The sequence below is a fragment of the Tamandua tetradactyla genome, chromosome 15 (genome assembly GCF_023851605.1).
Source record: "Tamandua tetradactyla isolate mTamTet1 chromosome 15, mTamTet1.pri, whole genome shotgun sequence".
Taxonomy (NCBI): Eukaryota; Metazoa; Chordata; class Mammalia; order Pilosa; family Myrmecophagidae; genus Tamandua; species Tamandua tetradactyla.
The window spans coordinates 35,224,309-35,249,148 of record NC_135341.1 but is presented as its reverse complement, the minus strand read 5'-3'; the positions used below and the strand labels follow the sequence as shown (position 1 = coordinate 35,249,148).

At 35.6% G+C, this 24,840-nt stretch overlaps 1 protein-coding gene and 1 pseudogene across 6 annotated transcripts in view; one reads left to right on the top strand and one right to left on the bottom strand.

Annotated features, from left to right (window-relative positions):
• DOCK3 (dedicator of cytokinesis 3) overlaps positions 1–24,840 on the top strand; it is a 719,821-nt gene that overhangs the window by 150,051 nt on the left and 544,930 nt on the right. The gene's annotated exons all lie outside the window — the stretch shown is intronic.
• LOC143657914 (septin-7 pseudogene) lies at positions 17,955–18,856 on the bottom strand (annotated as a pseudogene).

Sequence of the window (24,840 nt, the reverse complement as noted above, 5' to 3'; positions counted from 1 at the left end):
CCTCTTTCTCCACATCCTTTCCAGCACTTGTTGTTTTCTGTTTTATTGATAATGGCCATTCTGGTGGGTATGAGATGATATCTCGTTGTGGTTTTGATTCGCATTTCCCTAATAGCTGGGGAAGTTGAGTATCTTTTCATGTGCCTTTTGGCCAATTGTAGTTCCTCTTCTGAGAAGTGTCTGTTCATATCTTTTGCCCATTTTGTAATTGGGTTGTCTGTCTTTTTGTTGTTGAGTTGAACAGTCTCTTTATATATTTTGGATACTAGACCTTTATCTGATATATTGTTTCTAAATATCGTCTCCTATTGTGTAGGCTATCTTTTTACTTTCTTGACAAAGTTTTCTGATGCACAAAAGTGTTTAATTTTGAGGAGTTCCCATTTCTTTCTTTCTTTCTTCAAAGCTTGTGCTTTGGGTGTAAGCACAAAGCGCCTCCTATTATAAGATTTGTAAGACATTTCCCTGCATTTTCTTCTAAGAGTTTTATGGTCTTAGATATAATGTTTAGATCTTTGATCCATTTTGAGTTAATTTTTGTATAGGGTGTGAGCTATGAATGCGCTTTCATTTTTTTTGCCTGTGGATATCCAATCTCTAGGTACCATTTATTTATTTATTTTTAAAAAAGTTATTGTTATTGTCATCTCAAAAAAAAGGTCACTATAACACTTAAATAATTGCAAGTACAATAAATTCAGAAAATAGGAAATGTGTTCTTAAGAAAGAATTAGTATATATCTTGATATTTATGGGAAAAAAGTAATAATTAGAGATGCAGAGAAAATACAAATTAAAATCAGATTTCACAAAATTTTCTTTTGAGTAACTTGTCAACAAGAATGTGACTACAAGCTGTAAAGAAACATTAATCTTTATGTTTATGAATAAATTTATCTCTTTTCCCACACAAATAAAGTAATTACTACCTTAGTGATAATTATTTTTTTCCATTTTATATATATAATCAGTAACTCACAATATCATCACATAGATGTATATTCATCATCATGATCATTTCTTAGAACATTTTCATCAATTCAGAAAAAAGAAAAAAAAGGAAACCAAAAAAATTCATACATACTGTACTCCTTTCCCCTCCCTTTCATTGATCACTAGCATTTCAATCCACTAAATTTATTTTAACATTTGTTTCCACTATTATTTATTTATTTATTTATTTATAATCCATATGTGTTACTCCGCAGTCCACAAGGTAGATAAAAGAAGCATCAAACATAAAGCTTTCACAATCACACAGTCACATTGCGAAAGCTTTATCGTTATACAATCATCTTTAAGAAACATGGCTACTGGAACACAGCTCTACATTTTCAGGCAGTTCCCTCCAGCCTTTCCCTTACATCTTCACTAAAAAGGTGATATCTACTTAATGCATAAGAATAACCTCCAGGATAACCTCTCAACTCTGTTTGGAATCTCTCAGCCACTGACACTCCATTTTGTCTCATTTCTCTCTTCCCCCTTTCAGTCCAGAAGATTTTCTCAGTCCCTTGGTGCTGAGTCTCAGCTCATTCTGGGATTTCTGTCCCACGTTGCCAGGAAGGTCCACACCCCTGGGAGTCATGTCCCATGTAGAGAGGGGAAGGGCATTGGGTTTGCTTGTTGAGGCACTGTTTATTGAAGAGACTGTTCTGTCCCAGGTGAATTGGCATGACTGCCTTATCAAAGATGTTGATTGTTTATCCATAGATAAGAGGGTCTCTATCTGAACATCTATTCAACTCCATTGGTCAGTGTATCTGTCTTTATGCCAGTAGCATGCTGTTTTGACCACTGTAGCTTCATAATACACCTTAAAGTCAGCATGAGGTTTCTGACTTCATTTTTCTTTCTCAGGATACTTTTAGCTATTCGGGACACCCTGCCCTTCCAGATAAATTTGGTTATTGTTTTTTTCTATTTCTGAAAAGTAAGTTTTTGGGATTTTAATTGCTATTGCATTGAATCTGTAAATCAATTTAGGTAAAATTGACATACATCTTAAGTATATTTAGTCTTCCAATCCATGAACACGGTATGCCCTTCCATTTATTTAGGTCTTCTGTGATTTCTTTTTAACAATTTCTTATAATTTTTTTGTATAGTTCTTTTGTCTCTTTAATTAAATTTATTCTTAAATATTTTATTTTTTTGGTTGCATTTGTAAATGGAATTTTTTCTTGATTTCACCCTCAGTTTGTTCATTACTAGTGTATAGAAACACTACAGACTTCTGGGTGTTGATCTTGTAACCTGCCACTTTGCTGTACTCATTTGTTAGCTCTTAACAGTTTTGTTGTGGATTTTCGGGGTTTTCAACATATAGTATCATATCATCTGCAAACAGAGTTTTACTTCTTCCTTTCCAATTTTGATGCGTTGTATTTCTTTTTCTTCTCTAATTGCTCTGGCTAGAACTTCCAACACAATGTTGAATAACGATGATAGTGGACATCCTTGTCTTGTTCCTGATCTTAGGGGGAAAGTTTTCAGGTTTTCCCCATTGAGGATGATGTTAGCTGTGGGTTTTTCATATATTCCCTTCATCATGTTGAGGAAGTTCCCTTCTGTTCTTGTCCTTTGAAGTGTTTTCAGCAAGAAAGGATGTTGAATTTTGTCAAATGCCTTTTCTGCATCAAATGAGATGATCCTGTGGTTTTTCTGCTTTGATTTGTTGATATGGTGTATTACATTAATTGATTTTCTTATGTTGAACCATCCTTGCACACCTGGGATGAATCCCACTTGGTCTTGGTGTATAATTCTTTTAATGTGCTTCTGGTTTTGATTCGCAAGAATTTTGTTGAGGGTTTTTTCATTTATATTCATTAGAGAGATTGATCTGTAGTTTTCTTTTTTTGTAATATCTTTGTCTGGCTTTGGTATGAGGGTGATGTTGGCTTTGTAGAATGAGTTAGGTAGCTGTCCCTCCTCTTCAATTTTTTTTGAAGAGTTTGCGCAGGATAGGTACAATTCTCTCTTGAATGTTTGGTAGAACTCACATATGAAGCCATCTGGTCCTGGACTTTTCTTTTTGGGGAGCTTCTTAATGACTGATTGAATTTCTTTACTTGTGATTGGTTTGTTGAAGTCATCTATTTCTTCTTGAGTCAGTGTTGTTTGTTCATGCCTTTCTAGGAGTTGTGTATTTCATCTACATTGTTGAGTTTATTAGCATAAAGTTGTTCATAGTATCCTCTCATTACTTCTTTATTTCTGTGGGGTCAGTGGTTATGTCTCCTTTTCCATTTCTGATCTTATTTATTTGCATCCTCTCTTTTCTTATTTTTGTCAGTCTTGCTAAGGGTCCATCAAATATTGATTTTCTCAGAGAACCAACTTCTGGTTTTGTTGATTTTCTTGATTGTTTTCATGTTCTCAATTTCATTTATTTGTGTTCTAATCTTCATTATTTCTTTCCTTTTGCTTGCTTTGGGGTTAGTTGTTCTTTCTCTAGTTCTTCCAAGTGGACAGTTAATTTCTTGATATTTGCTCTTTCTTCTTTTTTGATAAAGGCATTTAGGGCAATAAATCTCCCTCTTAGTACTGCCTTTGTTGCATCCCAAAAGTTTAATATGTTGTGTTTTCATTTTCATTTGCCTTGAAATATTTCCTGATTTCTCTTGTAATTTGTTCCTTGACCCACTCGTTGTTTAAGAGTGTGTTGTTGAGCCTCCGCATATTTGTGAATTTTCTAACACACTGCCTAATATTGATTTCTGACTTCATTCCTTTATGATCTGAGAAAGTGTTTTGTATGATTTTAGTCTTTTTAAATTTATTGAGACTTTCTTTGTGACCCGGCATATGTTCTATCCTTGAGAATGATCCATGAGCACTTGAGAAAAAGGTATATCCTCCTTTTGTGAGGTGTAATGTTCTATAAATGTCTGTTGAGTCTAGCTTATTTATTGTATTATTCAACTTCTGTGTTTCTTTATTCATCCTCTGTCTAGATGTTCCCGTCCATTGATGAGAGTTGGGAATTGAAGTCTCCAGGTATTATGATAAATGTGTCTATTTCTCTTTTCAGTGTTTGCCTAATTTATTTTGGAGCATTCTGGCTCGATGCATAAATATTTATGATTGTTATGTCTCCTTTTTTTAATACATAGTGTCCTTCTTTGTCTATTTTAACGGTTTTCATTTGAAGTCTACTTTGTTGGGTATTCGTATAGCTACTCTTGCTCTTATCTGATTATTGTTTACATGAAATATCTTTTCCCAACCTTTCACTATGTTTATCCTTGGGTCTAAGATGTGTTTCCTGTAGACAGCATATGGATGGGTCTTGTTTTTTAATCCATTCTGCTAGTCTGTGTCTTTTGATTGGGGAGTTTAATCCATTACCATTTAGTGTTAACACTGTAAGGGCAGTACTTTCTTCTGCCATTTTGCCTTTTGGATTTTATATGTCATGACTAATTTTTCTTCTTTTTACCTTTACTGATAGTCTTCATTTCTACACCCTTCTCCACACCTCTCTCTCCTGTTGTTTCGAATCTGTTTCTAGTGCTCCTTTTGGTATTTCTTGCAGAGCCAATCTCTTGGCCACTCTGTGATTTTTTTTGTCTGAAAATGTTTTAATTTCACCCTCATTTTTTTTTGTTTTTAACTTTTTTTTTATTGTATAGTGTAACACATACAAAGCAAAGAAATAAGAAAGCAGTAGTTGTCAAAGCACTCTTCTACAAGTAGTTACAGGAGAGTTCCCAGAGTTTGTCATGGGCTACCATACAGTCCTCTCATATTTTTCCTTCTAGCTGCTCTGGATTATAGGAGGCTAGAGGGCTTAAGTATATTTTTATCATCACATTTTCCCCTTCTTTTTTGTGAAAAAGCTATAAATTTCAAAGCACAGCACCACAATTAGTTGTAGAACATATTTCAGACTTTGGCATGGATTACAGTTTCACAATTTTAGGTTTTTACTTGTTGCTGCTCTAAAATACTGGGGACTTAAAAATGGGGACTAAACTAAAAAGTTTAATGATTCAGCATTCATATTCATTTGTTAAATCCTATCTTCACTGTATAACTCCACCATCACCTTTGATCTTTCCATACCTCTCTTTAGGGCTATTTGGGCTGTGGCAATTCTGAAGTTTTTATATTGAAAGGGTCTGTCACTAATTTGGTCACCCTCATTTTTGAAGGACAATTTTGCTTAATATAGAATTCTTGGTTGGCAGTTTTTTCTCTTTAGTAATTTAAATATATCATCCCACTTTCTTCTCGCCTCCATTGTTTCTGCTAAGAAATCTATGCATAGTCTTATTGGGCTTCCCTTGTATGTGATGGATTGCTTTTCTCTTGCTGCTTTCAAGATTCTCTCTTTTTCTTTGACATCTGACATTCTCATTAGTCTAAGTGTCTTGGAATACGTCTATTTGGATCTGTTCTGTTTGGGGTATGGTTCACTTCTTGAATCTGTAATTTTAAGTCTTTCGTAAGAGTTGGAAAATTTCCAGTGATAATTTCCTCCATTAGTTTTTTTCCTCCGTTTCCCTTCTGTTCTTCTTCTGGGACACCCACAACACATACATTTGTGTACTTCATCTTGTCATTCAATTCCTTGAGTCCCTTTGCTCATATTTTCCCATTCTTTCCCTATATTTTATTTTGCTTGTTGGATTTCAGATGTTCCCTCCTCCGGTTCACTAATCCTGTCTTCTGCCTCTTGAAATCTGACATTGTAGGTTTCCATTGTTTCTTTTTTTTTTTTTTTTTCATCTCTTCTACTGTGCCTTTCATTCCCATAAGTTCTGTGATTTGGTTTTTCAGACTTTTGCTTTCTTCTTTTTGTTCATTCCTTACCTTCTTTATATCCTCCCTCAATTAATTGATTTGATTTTTGATGAGGTTTTCCATGTCTGTTTGAACATTCTGAATTAAGTTTCAACTCCTGTATCTCATTGGAATTGTTGGTTTGTTCCTTTGACTGGGCTGTATCTTCAATTTTTCTAGCATGATTTATTAGTTTTTGCTGGTGTTTATGCATTTAATTACCTTAATTAGTTTATTCTTGAGATTGTTTTCACTTTTTTACCTAAGATTTTCTTGCTTCATGACTTTGTTGTCTGTCTATTCTTTGACATTCAATTCAGCTTATTCTAGTCCTTTAGCTTAGGTTTTGTTTAACAGATCAGAATTTTTCAGTTCTTGTTTACTTTTTTCTTGCCCTACCTGTATGGTCCCCCCCTCCCAGGAGAGTCTACTTAGGTATTATAGACCCCAGCCAGATTTTCCCAGACTAAACTGGCCTCCTCTCAGGAGGAAAGTGTCACCTGCATCAGTTTTCCAAAAGGTGAGACCCAACAGGTTGAATAGCTTTCCTATGAAACCTCTGGACTCTGTGTTTTTCCTATCATGCTTAGCATGTGATGCTTTTCAGCCCGCTGGTTCCACCAGCGTAAGGTGATGTGGTACCTTTAACTTCAACACACTTTCCCTGCTAGGGGGTGGTTGAGACAGAGAAGAGATTGTAGGCTGGCTTTAATTGCTTCACTTTTCCAGACCCTGGGGTCTGACTTCCTTGAGTGAGAGACTCCACCTGAGCTGGGCCCCACCCCTGTCCTGGGGAAGGCACAGGCTCCAGACAGACTCTCAAACAAGCTCAATTCTCCCTATACCTGGGGCATTGGGGCCTGAGAGGCCTTGCAGCTGTATCCAAAGAGCAGTCAAGTTGTAGAAACACAGCCACAAAAAAGAAGGAGAAAAATCTTTTTCATAGCAGGACCCTGTTCCTCGGGTTTGCCAATCAAGAGCTTAAGTTGGTATGTTACTCTGTGTCCCCTCCTTTACTTCAGGGCCCAGACCCTTTCAAGTATTAAGTGCTATCTGATCCAAAAAAACTCTGTTTCTTTTTTTCTTTTTCCATCAACCCTGCCCCTTCTGCACTGGTGTGAAAACCAGCAACCTCTGCTTTTACTTGAGGTTCAACTGAGCTGGAGGCCTATTTTTAGTAGTCAGAATTTGTAAATTAATTCCACAATTGGAGCATGGTTGCACTCAGTCCCTTTTGCTGGTAATGTCCCTTTCCTTTCCCCTCTGGGAACCAGCCTGTGGGGGAGGGGCACTGGCCACCACAGCTTGGGGAACTCATGGTTCTGGGTGGGCTCGCAGCCTGTCCAGCTGGTTCAAACTGGGGTATGCTGTGTGCCCTGTCACTGACAGGTCCCCAGCAGTTGTTCTGTACTTTTCCTGGCTCTTTACTAGATGCTCTGGAGGACAGACTAAATCCCACACCTTGCTGAGCCACCATCTTGGTCCCTTCCATATACCACACTTTTTATCTTTGGTTTTCAGCAGTTTGCATGTAATGTGTTTAGGCCTCTTTTATTTGATGTTTTTCTTGATTGGCATTCTCTGAGCTTCTTGACTGAAGTTTGGTGAAGTTAGGAAAATTCTCATCCATTATCTCTTCAAATCTTCTGTGTCTTGTCTCATCTCTTTCTGAAATTCCAATGACATGTAAATTAGTTTGATATTTTTCTGCAGCTTCTGTCTGCTGTGCTCTCCTCCCCCCCTTTCCTCTTTGTGTTTCAGATTTGGGTAATTTCTGTTGACCTGTCTTCAAATTCCATGGTTCTTTCTTCATCTTTCAAGTATACTGTTGAGCCTGTAGAAGGAATTCATCATCTTTTATACCATAATTTTCATTTCGTATTTTTATTTGCATTTCTTATACTCATCATCTCTCAGTGATATACCTCATTTGTTCATGCCGGTTGTCCATTCTTATTCTAGTAGAACCATAACATGTTACTCGTACTTATTTTAAATTCTCTTTTTGGTAGTCCAGTGCCAGAGTTGTATGAGTTTTGCTTTATTTGCTTTGTCTTTTATCAATGCTTTTTATTCTTGCTTTTTGAGTGTGTTTCTCTTAAGTTTTTGATGAAAGTTGTATGTCTTATGTTTAGGTTATTGCTAAGTTATGTAAATAGTAGTTATGCCTTTAAATGGTTATGTTCCTTCTTTGCAAGTTCTTCAGTATATGGGTTTAAATCAGTATAGTCAGGACTGGAGCTTGTTTGGGCTTTACTGTTGGCTGTGTTATTCTCAATACACCCAGTTTTCATATTCCCCTAGCATTACTTTGTTTTTAGGGTGAATGTAGAATTTCCATAAAGTTTACCCACTCAGTGTTCTTCCACTACCAGCCTTAGGCTTTCCTTTTGAGCTTATTCTTCAGAGAAAGCTTTCCAGCCTCTTACTTCCCCTTCTCTCACCAGTTTGTGTTATTTGTTATTCCACTTACTCGCTTGATAGCCTTTATATAGTGGTAGGTGATATCTGTATTCCTGTCTTTGGGGATATCTGTATTCCTGGGCCTCTGAGTGAGGTCTTAGCAGTCATTTTACCTCTCCCCCAGAAGTAAGGCTCTAATGACTTAGGATGTTTCCCTGCATTTCCCCCAGGGATAAAGCTTTTTTTCTTTTCCCTACCTCTAGTGCAGTGGGTTTACCCCGTGCCCTGAGTGTTAAAGGATTTTCTACAATTTTCACAGTTTAAAGCTATTGTTTCAAGGTGGGAAAAGGAGAGAAGTTTCCTAGTGGTGCTTTATTCTTGCATTACCCCCTTCCTCTCTGAATGCCTGCACCACTAGGAAGACTTTCTCTGGTCTTACAATTTTCCCTAGTCTATTAGTGAACATCAAGTGAGGTCCCTGGAGAAGAACCTGTGAGTGGGTACGTAATTCCCTTGTGTTTGTAACTCCCATGTGAGTGTGCCCACACTTGGTCATTAGCATTTTGTTAAAAGGTTCAGCTGGATTCTTACTGTCTTTATGGTACTAGCACTGCCTTCTTACTGTCTTGTATGGTGCCAGCACTGCTGTAGTTAAGTGAGTGTTCATGTCCCATCTCTCCTTGGTGATGCTTACCTTTTCTTAGATTTCAGGTTAGATGGTTGCCCTGCATCCTCAGTTCTGTGATGGATTCAAGAAAACTTTTCATTTTGTAGATTATCTTGCTTTTCTTTTAGGAAGGATGGGACTGACAGTCTTTGCAGCTTTCTGCAGCCTGAGTGGAGGATGGAAGACAGAAAATTCAAATTTTGATTTTGAATCTTAATTAGGAGGGACTTCTTATATCTCAGTAAGTAGTTACCATAAGTATGATTTGCACAACAGAGAAAAATCTAATGTGGCTAAAAAAAAAAGCTTTATTTAAGGGATATTTTTGGAAGAATAGAACAAGATGTGCAGGCTTTTGTAAAAGAGAGCTTACTGGAGATCCCTCTTTCTTTGTCTTTTTCTCCCTGCTCCAACAGTCCAAACACTTGAAACTGACTTATTCATTTTTTATTCATATTAATGATTCCATTCTTTTGAATATCTTCACACTCAAAGCTAGCATAATTTTTCTGATATAATTGGAAGAGGATGTGAAGATTAGTTCTTCAAGACATCTGAAGTATTTTTTTCAGAACTATGACATGCCAGAAATGGGACATATTATCTGAACTACACCTGGTGGAGTTAACTTAATGCTTGTCCCAAAGGTATTGATCTTACTTTATAATTTTTTTAAAAGTTCTCTTTTTGAGGTAAAATTCACATATATTGAGTGTTCTAGACACTTGGTGAAATATTTTCCTGGATATTTTTTTTCTGTTAGATGCTATATATATGAGATTTTTGTGTGGAAGCATATGTATAACAAAATATATCATATTAGTCACTTTTAAGTTTATCATTCTAAGGCATTAATTACATTTATGATGTTGTAATATCACCGCCATCCAAACCAAAACTTTTTCATCAACCAAAACAGAATTCTGCACTCAACCTTTCCCCAGCCCCTTGTAATTTCTAATCTACTTTCTATTTCTATGAATTTTCTTATTCTAAGTATTTCATATAGGTGGAATCATTTAATGTTTGTCCTTTTATGTCAATGTTATTTCACTTACCACAATGTTTCAGGGTCAGTGTATGCTGTAGCATGTATTAGAATGTCATTCCTTTTTACGACTGAATAATAATCCGTTGTATATAAGTGCCACATGTTGTTTATCTGTTCATCAGTTGGTGCACAATTGTTTTATTTCCTGCCCTTGGCTGTTGTGAATAATGCTACTATGAACATTGGTGTGGAAGTATCTGTTTGAATCTCTGCTTGTAACTCTTTGATGGATATGCCTAGGAATAAATTAGCAGGTCAAATGGTAATTTTTTGTTTATCTTTTTGAGGAACCACCAAACTTTTGCACAGTAGCTTCAACATTTTACATTCCCAACAGCAGTCCCTGAGGATTCCAGTTTCTCTACATTCTTGCCAACACTTACTTTCCATTTTTAAAATGATAGCCATCCACTGGGTGTGAAGTGGCGTCTCATTGTGATTTTGTTTTTAATTTCTGTAATGACTAAGATGTTAGCATCTCAGCTGCTTTGAAGCTATTATGTACCCCCCAAAAACCATGTCCTTTAATCCTCATCGAGTGTTGCTGGGTGGGACCTTTCTGATCGTTTGCATGGAGATGTGACCCATCCAGTTGTGGGTGGTAACGTTTGATTAGATGGTTTCCATGGAGATGTGTCTCCACCCCTTCAAGGTGGGGTTGCTTACTGGAGCGCTTTAAGAGGCAACTATTTTGGAAAAAGCTGAAGAGCCACCAGAACCAACAGAGTCCATGTAGCCAGAGAGCTTCTGGAGCTTCGTGAAAGAAGAAGCTGGGAGAGAAAGCTAGTAGATGTTACCATGTACTCTCCCAGCTGAGAGAGAAACCCCAAACTTTGTTGGCCTTTCTTGAGTGAAGGTAACCTCTTGTTGGTGCCTTAATTTGGACATTTTCACGGCCCTAGAACTGTAAACTTGCAACTTAATAAATTCCCCTTTTTAAAAGCTCTTCTCTTTCCGTTATATCACATTCTGTCAGCTTTTAAACTAGAACGGCATCTTTTCATGTGCATGTTGGTCATTTCTTTATCTTAAATGGAGAAATGACTATTCAAGTCCTTTTCTCATTTTAAATTGAGTATATTGTCTTGTTAGTTGTAGGTGTTCTTTATTCTGGATGTTAAGCTCTTATCAGGTATGTGTTTGCAAATATTGTCTACTGTTCTATAGTATATCTTTTCATTTCCTTGATAATATACTTTGAACAAAAGTTTTTACTTTTGATGCAGTCCAGTCATGTGTGTTTGCTAGCTGCCAGAATGCAGTATACCAGAAATGGAATGGCTTTTATAAAGGGGAACTTAATTAGTTGCAAGTTTACAGTTTTAAGACTGTGAAAATGTCCCAGTTAAGACATCCAGGAAAAGATGCTTTGGTTCAAGAAGGCTGATGATCAGTGTTTCCTTTCAGCTGGAAAGTTACATGGTGACATCTGCTAGCTTTCTCTTCAGGAATCTTCAATAGCTTCCCTGAGGCTCTGTCCGTTCTCATGGCTCTTTTGGTTCTGGTGGCTCTGGCAGTTCTGGTGGCTGTAAAGCTTTTTCTAAAATGGTTCCCTCTTAAAGAACTCCACTAAGCAACCCCACCTTGAATGGGTGGAGACACATCTCCATGGAAACCATCTGATCAAGTTACCACCAACAAATGGGTGGCTTACATCTTCATGGAAACAATAAAAAACTCCCACCCAGCAATATTGAATGAGGGTTAAATAACTTGACTTTTCTGGCATTATGTAACAGATTCAAACTGCACATCAACTTATCTCTTTTTTCTTTTGTGGTTTATGCTTTTTGGGTAATATCTAAGAATCCATTGCCAAATCCAACGTCATGAAGATTTCCTGTTTCTTCTAAGAATTTTTTAATTTTAGCTCTAATATTTAGGTTGTTGATTCATTTTGAGTTAATTTTTGTATATGGTTAGGGGTTCACTTTTTTCCTTTTGCATGTGATTATCTATTTTTTCCAGCACCATTTGTTGAAGAGACTTTTCCCCATTGAATGGACTGGCCACCTTTAATGAAAATCAATTGGCCTTAGATGTGTAAGAGTTTGTTTCTAGACTCCATTCTGTTGTATTAGTTTGTATGTCTGTCCTATACCAGTACTGCAGTGTTTTGGTTATTGTAGCTTTATAATAAGTTTTGAAGCCTGGAATTTGATTCCTCCAACTTTGTTTTTTTTTTTTTTCAAGATTGTTTGGGCTAGTTAGGTCCCCGTATGAATTTGAGGATTGGTTTCCTATTTCTGGAAAAAGTGCTGTTGGAATTTTGATATTTTTGTTGTATCTTTAGATCGCTTTGGGCAGTATTGACATCTTAACAATATTAAATCTTTCAGTCTTTGTACATGGATGTATTGCCATCTATCTAAGTCTTTTAAATTATTTTCCAGCAGTGTTTTGTGGCTAGCAGTGTACAAGTATTTCACTTCCTTTGTTAAATTTATTCCAGAATGTTTTATTCTTTTAGGTGCTACTATGAATGGAATTGTTTTCTTGATATTCTTTTTTTTGTATTGTCCATTGTTGGTATATAGAAACACAACTGTTTTTTTTTCTTTTTCTTTTCTTTTTTTTTCTTTACATGGGCAGGCACTGGGAATCAAATGCAGGTCTGTAGGATGGCAGGCAAGAACTCTACCAGTGAGCCACTGTGGCCTACCACAACTGGTTTTTGCACATTGTCTTTTTTATTCTTTTATTTTTATTTTTTTAAACATGTATGTGCTGCAATTTTATTTCATTCATACTAACAAAGTTAGTGTGTAGGAAACTTAAATGAAGCAGTATGGTAAAAATAGCAAGGAACTGAAAAAAAAAAACTATAAAGGAAGTATACCTAAAACATGAGAATTCCACATTCATTAATGTTTCATCTTCAGTTTTGATTGACACCTGATGCTTGCTAACTTTTAAACAAACTTTAAATCATTATAACTATTCTGAAGAGATTTCAGCACCAGCACCAAGATTTGTATATTCAGTTTGCTTGCAATTGACTTTTTAGCTAAAAAGCTAAAAAAAAAAATAGTGTATAGTACAGATCAGCTCAGTGTTGAGGAAAGTAGTACCTTCCTGTAATTAGAAAGGGTCCCCTGAACTGTACTCAACTTTAAGACATCCAGTGTACAAAAGCACAAAATTCATCATAACATGGTTCCAAGGAAAATAGTTTTGATAGAAAGGAAAATAACTTAAACTTCTGTTTCCCATTTTAATTATTGAAATCTCTAACAATGACATATACAGTAATTCAGCAAACTTCTTGGGAGGGACACATTTAGTAATCTAGAATAATGCAAAATGATGGAAAATATAGCGTGATTCAAAACTGGTTCTTCTTTTGTCATTTTACACAGACATCGTGAAAATATTTAATTATCACAAAACGTTTAGTGCACAAACCAGCTTCTTTTAAGAGTTAGGATTTTATTTTAGTCTTTTATCTTACTTTGGGCCACTGTACCTAGTATTTCATCTATTCTTCTATAGACTATATAACTTAACCAGCAAAATCAAAAGAGATTTCTGACCAGATTTATAGGGAACATAAATGTTCATATCATAAAGTGTTTGTGTAACCAAAAGTACATTAATAAAGATGAAATGCCTCCTATTTCTTTTAGAAAACAGAACTTTATAAGCTTGCTGCATCTTTAGTGGCTTTAATAGTATTGCTATTATGACAATGACAATGAATAGCTAATAGAAAAAGAACTGTATCCTTGAATTATGATAGCTCATCCATCACAGTTTAATCTTAAAAAGAAGTTTCTACAGAAATAGGAACTATTTTAACAAGGAAAAAAATTCCCTTTTTCCAGCCCCTTTGAAGTGGTAATCTCTGTAAATCTACAGCATTTAGAAAACAATGCTATCAGCAACCTTTTGTCTTATGAACTGAGATGTTCAAGGAATCTAGAAAGAAGTATAAATGTATTTCTTCCAAATTTTAGTAAACCTTCTGATAATCAAAGATTTCAAAGCACATATGGCATATAACAACTCAAGCATGAATTAAGGTGGAGAGTGTGGAGAATGTTTGATTTGCTAAAATTTCCAAAAAGCTGTCCGTGCAACATATAGAATTTCTCCCCTATTTTATCAATTTCAAAGAAAAGAAAAGGGAGTGGATTACTTATGTTCATGCTTCCTACCACCTAAATCTCACTTTATGTATTAAAAGAAAATTATGCAGAACTCCTCATTCGTTTCCCATTACCTAATGATTTCTGTGACCTTAATTGCTGCCATTGTTTTTATTTCTTATATTTTAACCAGGAACATGTACCCATACACCTGTTCAACTGCAGGGGCATCTAGGTAGTAATAACTGCCGAATTCAGTGATCAAGCTCTTGAATTCCAGAATAAGATATACTTCATGTAAAACTCTGCACATTGTCTTTTGCCTTACTTTGCTGGGTTAGTTAATGAGCTCTAGTAGCTTTCTTGAGGATTCTTTGAGGTTTTCTATATATAGGATCATGCCATTTTCATATAGATATAGTTTTACTTCTTCCTTTCTTATTCGAAATCCTTTTTTTAAATTAGAAAAGTAGGGTTACAGAAAAATCATGCAGAAAATACAGATTCCCATATAGCCCTCTCTGTTATTAACATTTTGCATTATTGTGGTATCGTTAAAATTGATGAAAGAATATTGTAATTGTACTATTAACTATAGTTCATAGTTAATATTAGGATGTATTTCCCCCCTCTTTCACCACCTTATTATTTACACTTTGAATTACTGTGGTACATATGTTATAATTCATAAAAGAACATTTTTATTATTGTATTATTAATTATAGTACATTATTTACAATAGGATTCACTGTATTGTACAGTCCTATGATTTTTCTTTTAATTTATACTCTAGTACTACATATGCAATAGAAAATTTCCCCTTTTAACCACAATTCACATATATAATTTAGTGCTTTAAATTACATTCACAGTGTTGTGCTACCATCACCACCATCTGTTTTCAAACCTTTACCCAAATAGAAATTCTATACAATTTAACCATTAATTCACCATTACCTACCCCGCAACCCTGCCTCTAGTAAGCTGTGTTCGAGATTCTGACTCTGAGTTTGTTTATTCTAATTATTTCATATCAGTGAGATCATACAGTGTTTGCCCTTTTGTGTCTTTTTTATTTCACTCAACACAGTCTCTTCAAGGTTTGTCCATGTTGTTGCATGAATCAGAACTTCATTCCTTTTTAATACCGAGTAATATTCCACTTTATGTATGTACCACATTTTGTTTATCCATTCATCAGTTAATGGACACTTAGATTGCTTCCATATTTTGGCCATTGTGAATAATGCTACTGTGAACTTCAGTTTGCAAATATGTGTTTGAGTCCCTGCTTTAAATTTTTTGGGGTATATAGCTGGAAGTTGGATTTCCAGGTCATATTTAATTCTGTACTTAGCTTTCTGAGGAACTGCCAAACTGTTTTCCACGGCAGCTACACCATTTTACACTCCACTAGTATTAAATCAGTGTTCTTATTTCTCCACATTCTCTCTAGGGCTTGTAGTTTTTTTTTTTTTTTTAAATAGTAGCCATTCTAGTGGGTGTGAAATAGTATTTCATTGTGGATTTGAGTTTGTATTTCTCAAATAGCTAATAAGGTTGAGCATCTTTTCATTTGCTTTTTAGCCATTTGTATATCCTCTTTGGTGAAATGTTTTATTCAAGTCTTATGCCCACTTTTAAATTGGCTTGTTTGTCTTTTTATTGTTGAATTGTAGAATTTTCAAAAAATACTCTGGATATTTTACCCTTACTGGATTTGTGGTTTCCAAATATTTTCTCCCATTGATTAGGTTGTCTATTCACTTTCATGATACAGTCCTTTGTAAAAAAATTTTTAATTTTAATGGGGTCCCTTTTATCATATTTCTCTTTTTGTTGTTTGTGCCTTGGGTGTGAAGTCTAAGAACTATTGCCTAATATGAGATCCTGAAGTTGCTTCCGTATGTTTTCTTCTAGGAGATTTATGTTCCTTGTTCTTATATTTTGATCTGTGATCCATTTTGAGCAAATTTTTGTATATGGTGTGAGATAGGGGCCCTCCTTTATTCTTTTGTATATGAATATCCAGTTCTCTCCCATTGGAATGGAGAGAATTGTGATCTTGTCAAAAATCAATGGATTGAGCCTCGCTGCTGCTGCCATCCAAGGACTAGTAAGCCCCGACTGTCCACCACTACCTATTCTGGTCACAGAACATCTAATCATGGATAAAAATGAGCTGACACAGAAGACCAAACTGGCTGAGCAGCTGAGTGATGTGATGCCATGGAGCCTGCATGAAGTCTGTAACTGAGCAAGGAGCCGAGTTACCTAGTGAAGTGACCTAGTGCTTATAAAAATGTTGTAGGAGTTTGTAGGTCATGTGGGAGGATTGTCTCAAGTATTGAGTAAAAGGTGGAAGGTTCTGAGAAGAAACAGCAGATGACTTGAGAATACAGAGAGAAAATTGAGACTGAGCTAAGACATTACATGCAATGATGAAATGACTTGGAAAAATTCTTGATCCCCAATACCTCACAAGCAGAGAGCAAAGTCTTGTATTTGAAAATGAAAGGAGATTCCTGTCGTTAACTTGGCTGAGGTGGCTGTTGGTTATAAGAAAGGGATTGTGGTTCAGTAACAACAAGCATACCATGAAGCGTTTAAAATCAGCTAAAGGGAAATGCAACTGACGGATCTTATCAGATTGCATCTAGCCCGTGTCTTTCATGTGTCCTATTATGAGATTCTGAGCTACCCGGTGAAAGCCTGCTCTGTTGCACAGACAAGATTTTGATGCAGCCATTGCTGAACTTGATACATCAAGTAAAGAGTCAAAGACAGCACACTAATAAAGGAATTACTGAGAGACATCTTGACATTGTGGACATTGGATACTCAAAGAAGCTGAAGCAGGAGAAGGAGGGAAAATTAACTGGCTTTCCAACTTTTGTCTGCCTTGTTCTGAAACTTAAGTAGACCGTTTGTCATCCCTGCTGTCCCACAAAGTTTTTTGTTTATGATTTATGACAGGTTTATGTTACTTCTTTTTTTTACTTTTTTTATTGTATAGCATAAACATATATAAAGCAAAGAAATAAATAAGCAGTAGTTTTCAAGGCACTCTTTAACAAGTGGTTATGGGACAGATCCCAGGGTTTGTCATGGGCTACCATATGATCCTCTCATATTTTTCCTTCTAGCTGCTCCAGAATATAGGAAGCTAGAGGGCTTAAATACTTTATCATCACAATCGACTTCTTTTCCTTCTTTTTTTGTGATACGTTACTCTATTTGACTTTCTGTATTTTCCATGTGGTTCTTATGTTTAATATTAAGGAAATAGAGCCAGGTAACATTTAGAGAGTTAACTGTTTTCATCTTGAGGTGGCCAGTATGGGGATGTGGAATTATAAAAACTTGGTTTTAGTACTTTTGGTACATTGTGGCTTCACAAGGGCCGTGTTAAAACTGCCTCCATGTCTAAGCAAAGAAAACTGCTTACTGCATAATGGTTTGTCTTGGTGGGGGATATAAGGGATAATTGGTTCCAGTCACAAGTGTAGTTGTTGTGGGTACGTTAAGGTTTGGAGCACTTTCAAGGCTGTGGTAGAAATAGATATATCACAGATATTGAACATGTTGAACCATGTTTTTTTTTTTTAACTTTTTTTATTAATTAAAAAAGATTAACAAACAAAACATTTAGATATCATTCCATTCTACATATATAATCAGTAATTCTTAATATCATCACACAGTTGCATATTCATCATTTCTTAGTACATTTTCATCGATTTAGAAAAAGAAATAAAAAGACAACAAAAAAGAAATAAAATGATAATAGAGAAAAAAAAACTGTGCATACCATACCCCTTACCCCTCGCTTTCATTTACCACTATTTCAAACTGAATTTATTTTAACATTTGTTCCCCCTATTATTTATTTATTTTATTTATTTTTTACATCACAACTTTTGTTTGTTATGTGAATTTTTACAGTACATTCTCATAGTGTACATTATTAGTGACATCTTTCAAGTCCTGCATGTGTGTTCATATCAACATATTTCTTAGAATTGTAAAATCACAATGTTCACCATTTTCAACTTCAGCAACACCCCAAGGATACTGCCTTCCTCTGACCCTTTTGCCATTAACTTCAATGATAGTATTACTGCCCACCACAGCAAGAGGTAAACGGTCCTTTATCTTTTTAACAAGCTTATTTTCTTCTTCATCATCTGTTTCTGGAAATTCATATATTTTAATTTTATGCTCTTGGATTTCTTTCATTATCTGTTTTTTAAACTGTTGACACTCCTCTGGTGTGAGAGTGTCTGCTTTGGCAATAAGTGGGATGATATTCACTTTTTCATGTAAGCGCTTCATAAACTCAATATCCAATGGTTTAAGTCCATGTCCTGAAGGAGCAATGAAATATAAACAGCACTGCACCCTGTTGTCAGGCATCTGTCGTCTGTTCACTCGAGATTCCGCATTTAGGTAGTCTTCAAATTTACTATCAATGTAATCGATGACAGACTGCCAACAATTACTATTATCCACCGCATCTCCAAAGCCTGGGGTATCAACTATTGTCAGCAGCAATTGAACACCACCTTCTTTGATTAAAACTTTGGATTGTTCCATCTGTACAGTCTTTTTTATTCTATGGGAAGGACCTGGATACTCTGGAGAATACAAATCTGTGAGGAATAACGAGTTGATTAATGTTGACTTTCCCAATCCAGATTCACATACTACCATAAGTGTGAATTCAAATCCTCTTTTCACGGATTTTCTGTATACTTGATTTGGGAGATTTGCAAATCCCACATAGCCTTCAAGGTTCTTCTGTTGAGCTACCATGGTGCTGCTGTTGACACTCCTCTCCTCAGCAGGAGCAGATCTCGCACTCTGTTCCCCCTATTATTTATTTTTATTCCATATGTTCTACTCTTCTGTTGATATAGTAGCTGAAAGGAGCATCAGACATAAGGTTTTCACATTCACAGAGTCTCATTGTGAAAGCTATATCATTGTTCAATCATCATCAAGAAACATGGCTACTGGAACACAGCACTACATTTTCAGGCAATTCCCTCCAGCCTCTCCACTACATCTTGAACAACAAGGTGATATCTACTTAATGCGTAAGAATAACCTCCAGGATAACCTCTCGACTCTGTTTGGAATCTCTCAGCCATTTGACACTTTGTCTCATTTTACTCTTCCCCCTTTTAGTCCAGAAGTTTCTCTCAATCCTTTGATGTTAATTCTCAGCTCATTCTAGGGTTTTTCTCAGTCCCTTCATGCTGAGTCTCAGCTCATTCCAGGAGCTCTGTCCCACGTTGCCAGGAAGGTCCACACCCCTGGGAGTCATGTCCCACGCAGAGAGGGGAAGGGTGGTGAGACTGCTCCTCATGTTGGCTGGAGAGAGGGGCCACATCTGAGCAACAAAAGAGGCTCTCTTGGGGGTGACTCTTAGGCCTAAATTTTAAGTAGACTTGACCTATCCTTTGTGGGGTTAAGTTTCATGTGAACAAACCCCAAGCCTGGGGGCACAGTAAGTTTTATAAACCAATTTAAAATAAAGGCAAGAATGAAAAAATCTACATATTTGGATAGCAAAGATCTTAAATTCTAAGTATTCAGAACTAACTTAGATACCATTTGATTGGCTTGTATTTGATTGGCTTGTCAAAACTGTGAATGCTTTCAGAATATCAAGTACAAAGTCCTTTCAAATATCTGCATTGCTATAGTAATGACCTATGTTACTAAATATTTCAGGAAAATATGAAGATGCAAATATTTTTATAATTAACAGATGGAAAGCTTAACCACCTAAAATGGATATCTTAGTTAGCTTATCCATCGGCATATTAAAAAAAATCTAAGTAGTCATCGTAAATCCTGTTTATACAATATGTTTCATAAACCAAATTAAAATTAAGGCAAGGAAGGAAAAAAATCTGTGACCTCTAAACTCTAAATAAATAAACAGTATTTTAAATACCATTTGACTAACTATCAAAACTGTGTGCGTTCTCAAAATATCAAGTAAAAAGTTATTGCAAATATCACCTTTCCATGGTAATGAGCTATGTTACTAAATATTTTCAAACTTTTGATTTCAGGAATTGATTTTGTCTAATATTACTATACCTGCCCATAGCTTTGTTTAACCGTGTTTTAGTTGTAAAATATATATTTTACAAAGAAAGAAAAAAAAGCAACAATTTTCAAAGCACACTTCAACAAGCAGCTACAGAACAGTTCCCAGAGTTTGTCATGGGCTACTATGCCCTCAACTCACATTTTTCCTTCTAGCTGCTCCAAAACACTAGTGGCTTTATCAGAGTCTTAATAATGGAATCTTACAGTATCTGTCCTTTTGTGTCTAACTTATTTGACTCAGCATTATGTCTTCAAGGTTTATCCATGTTGTCACATTTTTCAGGAAATCATTTTTTCTAAATGGTGCATAATATTCCATTGTATGTAGATACCACGTTTTGTTTATCTACTCATCTGTTGATGGGAACCTGGATTGTTTCCATCTCCTGGCAATTATGAATAGTCCTGTTATGAACATCGGTGTGCAAATGTCTTTCCATGTCACTATCCTCAACTTTTCTGGGTATATACTGAGTATTGGTATTGTTGGGTCATAGGACAAGTCAATATTTAGTTTTCTGAGGAATTGCCAAACTGATTTCCACAGCAGCCGAACCATTTTACAGTCCCACCAATGTCATAAATGTTCCAATTTCTCTGCATGCTTTCCAACATTTATAGTTTCCTGTTTGTTTAACAGCAGCTATTCTTACAGGTGTGAGGTGATATCTCATTGTTGGTAATTCATATTTCCCTTATAGCCATTGAAGATGAGCAGCTCTTCATATACTTTTTAGCCATTTGTATTTGCCCTTTAGGAAAGTGCCTATTCATTTCTTCTGCTCATTTTATAATTGGGTTGTTTATTCTTTTGTTGGTGAACTTGTATGATTTCTTTTTTTTTTTATTAATTTAAAAAAGAATTAAGAAAACAATTAGAAATCATTCCATTCTACATGTACAATCAGTAATTCTTAATAACATCACATAGTTGCATATTCATCATTTCTTAGTACATTTGCATCGATTTAGAAAAAGAAACAAAAAGACAATAGAATAAGAATTAAAACATTAATAGAAAGAAAGAAAAAAAAACAAAAAACCTATACCACACATGCAGCTTCATTCAGTGTTTTAACATAATTGCATTACAATTGGGTAGTATTGTGCTGTCCATTTCTGAGTTTCTACATCCAGTCCCATTGCACAGTCTGCATCCCTTCAGCTCCAATTACCCCTTCTCTTTTTTTTTTTTTTAATTAACGGAAAAAAAGAATTAACCCAACATTTAGAAATCATACCATTCTACATATGCAATCAGTAATTCTTAACATCATCACATAGATGCATGATCATCATTTCTTAGTACATTTGCATCGGTTTAGAAAAACTAGCAACATAACCGAAAAAGATATAGAATGTTAATATAGAGAAAAAAATAAAAGTAATAATAGTAAAGTCAAAACAAAACAAAACAAAACAAAACAAAAACCTATAGCTCAGATGCAGCTTCATTCAGTGTTTTAACAAGATTACTTTACAATTAGGTATTATTGTGTTGTCCATTTCTGAGTTTTTGTATCTAGTCCTGTTGCACAGTCTGTATCCCTTCAACTCCAATTGCCCATTATCTTACCCTGTTTCTACCTCCTGCTGGACTCTGTTACCAATGACATATTCCAAATTTATTCTCGAATGTCTGTTCACATCAGTGGGACCATACAGTATTTGTCCTTTAGTTTTTGGCTAGACTCACTCAGCATAATGTTCTCTAGGTCCATCCATGTTATTACATGCTTCATAAGTTTATCCTGTCTTAAAGCAGCATAGTATTCCATCGTATGTATATACCACAGTTTGTTTAGCCACTCTTCTGTTGATGGAGATTTCGGCTGTTTCCATCTCTTTGCAATTGTAAATAATGCTGCTATAAACATTGGTGTGCAAATGTCCGTTTGTATCTTTGCCCTTAAGTCCTTTGAGTATATTCCCAGCAATGGTATTGCTGGGTCGTATGGCAATTCTATATTCAGCTTTTTGAGGAACCACCAAACTGCCTTCCACAGTGGTTGCACCCTTTGATATTCCCACCAACAGTGGATAAGTGTGCCTCTTTCTCCGCATCCTCTCCAGCACTTGTCATTTTCTGTTTTGTTGATAATGGCCATTCTGGTGGGTGTGAGATGATATCTCATTGTGGTTTTGATTTGCATTTCTCTAATGGCCAGGGACATTGAGCATCTCTTCATGTGCCTTTTGGCCATTTGTATTTCCTCTTCTGATAGGTGTCTGTTCAAGTCTTTTTCCCATTTTGTAATTGGGTTGGCTGTCTTTTTGTTGTTGAGATGAACAATCTCTTTATAAATTCTGGATACTAGACCTTTATCTGATATATCATTTCCAAATATTGTCTCCCATTGTGTAGGCTGTCTTTCTACTTTCTTGATGAAGTTCTTTGATGCACAAAAGTGTTTAATTTTGAGGAGCTCCCATTTCTTTCTTTCTTTCTTCAGTGTTCTTGCTTTAGGTTTAAGGTCCATAAAACCGCCTCCAGTTGTAAGATCCATAAGATATCTCCCAACATTTTCCTCTGTTTTATGGTCTTAGACCTAATGTTTAGATCTTTGATCCATTTTGAGTTAACTTTTGTATAGGGTGTGAGAGATGGGTCTTCTTTCATTCCTTTGCATATGGTTATCCAGTTCTCTAGGCACCATTTGTTGAAGAGACTGTTCTGTCCCAGGTGAGTTGGCTTGACTGCCTTATCAAAGATCAAATGTCCATAGATGAGAAGGTCTATATCTGAGCACTCTGTTCGATTCCATTGGTCGATATATCTATCTTTATGCCAATACCATTCTGTTTTGACCACTGTGGCTTCATAATATGCCTTAAAGTCCGGCATCGCTAGACCTCCAGTTTCGTTTTTTTTCCTCAAGATGTTTTTAGCAATTCGGGGCACCCTGCCCTTCCAGATAAATTTGCTTATTGGTTTTTCTATTTCTGAAAAATAAGTTGTAGGGGTTTTGATTGGTATTGCATTGAATCTGTAAATCAATTTAGGTAGGATTGACATCTTAACTATATTCAGTCTTCCAGTCCATGAACATGGTATGCCCTTCCATCTATTTAGGTCTTCTGTGATTTCTTTTAACAGTTTTTTGTAATTTTCTTTATATAGGTTTTTTGTCTCTTTAGTTAAATTTATTCCTAGGTATTTTATTCTTTTAGTTGCGATTGTAAATGGGATTCGTTTCTTGATTTCCCCCTCAACTTGTTCATTACTAGTGTATAGAAATGCTACAGATTTTTGAATGTTGATCTTGTAACCTGCTACTTTGCTGTACTCATTTATTAGCTCTAGTAGTTTTGTTGTGGATTTTTCTGGGTTTTCGACGTATAGTATCATATCGTTTGCAAACAGTGATAGTTTTACTTCTTCCTTTCCAATTTTGATGCCTTGTATTTCTTTTTCTTGTCTAATTGCTCTGGCTAGAACCTCCAACACAATGTTGAATAATAGTGGTGATAGTGGACATCCTTGTCTTGTTCCTGATCTTAGGGGGAACGTTTTCAATTTTTCCCCATTGAGGATGATATTAGCTGTGGGTTTTTCATATATTCCCTCTATCATTTTAAGGAAGTCCCCTTGTATTCCTTTTGAAGTGTTTTCAAGAGGAAAGGATGTTGAATCTTGTCAAATGCCTTCTCTGCATCAATTGAGATGATCATGTGATTTTTCTGCTTTGATTTGTTGATATGGTGTATTACATTAATTGATTTTCTTATGTTGAACCATCCTTGCATACCTGGGATGAATCCTACTTGGTCATGATGTATAATTCTTTTAATGTGTTGTTGGATACAATTTGCTAGAATTTTATTGAGGATTTTTGCATCTATATTCATTAGAGAGATTGGTCTGTAGTTTTCTTTTTTTGTAATATCTTTGCCTGGTTTTGGTATGAGGGTGATGTTGGCTTCATAGAATGAATTAGGTAGTTTTCCCTCCACTTCAATTATTTTGAAGAGTTTGAGGAGAGTTGGTACTAATTCTTTCTGGAATGTTTGATAGAATTCACATGTGAAGCCGTCTGGTCCTGGACTTTTCTTTTAGGAAGCTTTTGAATGACTGATTCAATTTCTTTACTTGTGATTGGTTTGTTGAGGTCATCTATTTCTTCTTGAGTCAAAGTTGGTTGTTCATGTCTTTCCAGGAACCCGTCCATTTCATCTAAATTGTTGTATTTATTAGCGTAAAGTTGTTCATAGTATCCTGTTATTACCTCCTTTATTTCTGTGAGGTCAGTAGTTATGTCTCCTCTTCCATTTCTGATCTTATTTATTTGCATCCTCTCTCTTCTTCTTTTTGTCAATCTTGCTAAGGGCCCATCTATCTTATTGATTTTCTCATAGAACCAACTTCTGGTCTTATTGATTTTCTCTATTGTTTTCATGTTTTCAGTTTCATTTATTTCTGCTCTGATCTTTGTTATTTCTTTCCTTTTGCTTGCTTTGGGATTAGTTTGCTATTCTTTCTCCAGTTCTTCCAAGTGGACAGTTAATTCCTGCATTTTTGCCTTTTCTTCTTTTCTGATATAGGCATTTAGGGCAATAAATTTCCCTCTTAGCACTGCCTTTGCTGCATCCCATACGTTTTGATATGTTGGTTTTCATTTTCATTTGCCTCGAGGTATTTACTAATTTCTCTTGCAATTTCTTCTTTGACCCACTCGTTGTTTAAGAGTGTGTTGTTGAGCCTCCACGTATTTGTG